This window comes from Cyprinus carpio, unplaced genomic scaffold, assembly GCF_018340385.1.
Source record: "Cyprinus carpio isolate SPL01 unplaced genomic scaffold, ASM1834038v1 S000000168, whole genome shotgun sequence".
Taxonomy (NCBI): domain Eukaryota; kingdom Metazoa; phylum Chordata; class Actinopteri; order Cypriniformes; family Cyprinidae; genus Cyprinus; species Cyprinus carpio.
This window is the reverse complement of record NW_024872919.1, coordinates 689,087-692,433: the sequence shown is the minus strand read 5'-3', so window position 1 is coordinate 692,433 and position 3,347 is coordinate 689,087. Positions and strand designations below refer to the sequence as shown.

The 3,347-nt window shown below is 41.5% G+C and overlaps 1 pseudogene; it reads right to left on the bottom strand.

The window, feature by feature from the left end:
* The window catches only part of LOC109048893, a 73,501-nt pseudogene extending 71,163 nt beyond the window's left edge, over positions 1-2,338 (bottom strand).
* Between the last annotated feature and the right edge of the window lie 1,009 nt (positions 2,339-3,347).

The window sequence follows — 3,347 nt, the reverse complement described above, 5'->3', positions numbered from 1 at the left end:
CATCCAGCATCCTGTGTGTGGTGTGTGATGATGTGTGTGTGTGTGTGACCCTCTCGTCCAGCAGCTGTGTGTGTTTTGGTGTGGGTGTGTTGTGTGTGTGTGCACCATCTCTCCCGCAGCTGCGTGTGGTGTGTGTGATGTGATCAGTGTGTGTGCACCTCTCTCCATCAGCTGTTTCCAGCAGCTTTGCCCAGTCGCTCAGCTGTGTGCGTAGCTCTTTCTCTATGCTTGCGGCCGCCCCGGGGGGGCAGACAGTTTTCTCAGGTCGGTACACAGCCGGTTCCCATCGTCCACGCGCTTCACCGCACGCTTGTAGTTCCCCACCTGACGGAGGGAGACACGAGAGCGTCAAAACACAGCACACGCTCGCAGAGAAACACACGCAGACGAGCGCCACGCACCTCCCAGAAGCTGTCGCTGGACACGTCCACCAGAGAGTCGGTCAAGTCTGACATGCTGAAACACAACAACAACACATTCAGATAAACACTGCTCTCTCACACACACACACACACTCTGCACCCGAGAACACAGCGCACGTGTGTGAGCTACCATGACCTCACTTCCTGCTCTCTAGAAACACATTCAATCACAGCCTCCTAACAGCGCAGAAGTGAGTAACAGCACACACACACACTCTCACACGCCAAATCTCCGTTCTTCAGTATAACTTTAGCTTGTGTTTTTATTTTTGTACTTTAGCGCTGGAAACTGACCGACGTGACCCAGACAGGAAGTGATGTCAGCGCGTGTCCACTGCTCAATACTGCTCTCTCTATATAGTACTATTTACTTTAAAACATTATGTCATGTAGTTTTCCTCAGTTTCACTTCAGTCTGAGTTACTCTGTACTTTAGCTCAATGAGAAAGAGAAATGTAGCAGAAATAAAATAAGTTTAAGCTTTGTTTATTTAGTGTTTAACCATGCAATTTTCTAATCTCCGTTCTCCAGTATAACTTTAGCTTGTGTTTTTATTTTTGTACTTTAGCGCTGCAAACTGATTTAATACATTTCCTCCAGCTGTGAAATATTATTATAATATTTGAAACATAAAACATCTCTAAAAACTACAACATGTGGTCTTAAATTCATTTCCCATCCTCTCTGTAACTTTAAGAAAGTGTTTTTATGTGGATAGATGTACACAAAATAGATAACGTTAGTTCTTTTTACTTCATGGTTACACCAAATGACACTTTCAGACAGTAAATAAGTGTGTTATATATATGTGTGTGTGTGTGTGTGTGTGTCTGTGAGTGAGCGTGTTATATATGAGTGTGTGTGTGTGTGTGTGTGTGTGTGTGTGTGTACTATGAATGCAGTCATAATGCCATACTGTAATAACGCATTATATCTTTTCATTAAAAGTAACAGAATCACTGTTTGATCATCTCGCACCCCTGTGACGTCACCGGGGCCGGCGGCTTTGCTCGTGACGTCACGGCGTCTCTCGCACTTCTGAATCACGACCATAGACTGAATAAAAGATGATGACTCACTCAACTGAGCTCGAGTAAGGTTAAGTTAAGCGCCTGTGATCAGCGGAACGCGCAGGAATCATCGGTACCTGAGCGTGTTTCAGTCCGGATCTATCATCGGTACCTGAGCGTCATCCATACCGCATCTCCTGACTGACCGACTTTCTCCGATTCTCATCGATACTGTTGCTGAGTCTGACTGACGTCACTTCCGCTCATTAACCCCGCAGTTTCCTTTCACACATTACGAATATAACATAATTAAAGAATGAAAGAAATCTAGGGAACATTACAGGTTTGTCTTCATGTAAAAACGAGACTATATTCATAAGAAACCCGTATTCTCTGAACTCTTTATTTCACAGCAGCACAAGCAGAAATAACTCTGACCTGACGTTTACTGATTCTTACAGCATTTAAACGAGTTTAACTTGATCAGGTTTATTGTTGAAGTCAATTTATTGCTCAGAAATAAATGAATAAGTTAATTGATTAACAAACCACACTATATGGGGTTAGGTGTTCTACACAACAGATATTAGAGAAATAAGTTATCAGACTTCAGTTTGAAGGACAGGATTCATATGAACACAACATACCTGAAGTGTACTGAGATAAAGACGCTGTGCCCACCTGCCCCGCTGTCTCCTGTAGTGTGTGTGTGTGTGTGTGTGCAGCAGTGACTCTTCTTCTTCTTCTTCTCTGGTTGTTATACTCTTATGATTGTTGAGCTGCAGGAACCACACACACGTGTGTGTGTCACACGGGATATTCTAGGGGTTTCTCCCTCCGGTCCTGAATTAGAGCTGAGCTCATGTTTCAGCAGCAGTGTGTTTAATCCACACACACACACACACACACACACACACACAAGCACAGACACCGAATGACACACACACACACACACACATACACAGCAAATTTCTGGAGTTGAAAAATTAGGAGTTAGGCAAAAAAGTGTGAAAGAGTTAGATTTTTGGAGTTTATTTTTTAACTTTGACTTAAGTCTGTGTGTTATGGGATACTCTTGGCTGTGTTGTATTTTGGAGTTCATTCATTGGTGTTCAGGAGCGTGTTTTAACACCACGTCTGGAGTTAAATGTTAAGAAAGTGCGCCATGACACGACCCTGGTTCAGCAGCGCAGAGGACTGTTTTTCAAAATGTTTGATATTTTCTGACAGAAATACGTTTTGTCGTAGTTGTTACGTTATGTAGGCTAATGTCATGTGGCAAACTGTTGAACGTAAGTTAACTTGAACATGTGGCTGTTGTGTGTGGGTTTTATTTTCTGATGTGAACGAGCTAACATTAGCTAACCATCTTTCCTTTCACCATGTTTCTGAAAATGTGTTTTGCCGTCAAACTGAAGAGGTGACTTCGCTCAAGAAACCATAATTCTGTTCAGCTAGTCAAAGCTAGCCAGCAGCAGCCTCACCCTTACGAAAAAGTAGTATACTTAAAAAAGTAGAATAAAGTAGTATAAGTTTATTTTACTAAGTATACTTAAGTAAAGTTCAAGTATATTTTTTAGTATACTTCATGTAGCAAGTATACAAATATCAGTGTTCTAGTAGTATACTTGTAAGTGTACTGTTTCAGTACTCCTTGGCACTAAATTGGCCCACTTTCTAGTGTATAAAAGTATACTTTTAAGTATACTTTAAGTATAACAGTATCAAACTTTGAGTACACAACTAGTTTACCTCTATGTTTGTAGTTTGTACTGCAGTTATACTAGAATGTTTTCTTTTAGAATATTAAGCAAATTCTAACTTCAAAGACAGCAGGGATGACTGTGATCAAAGAGTATGAAGACACTGGGAGTTTGAAAGATTCCACAAGGCGCTTAATGGTGAACATAATTGT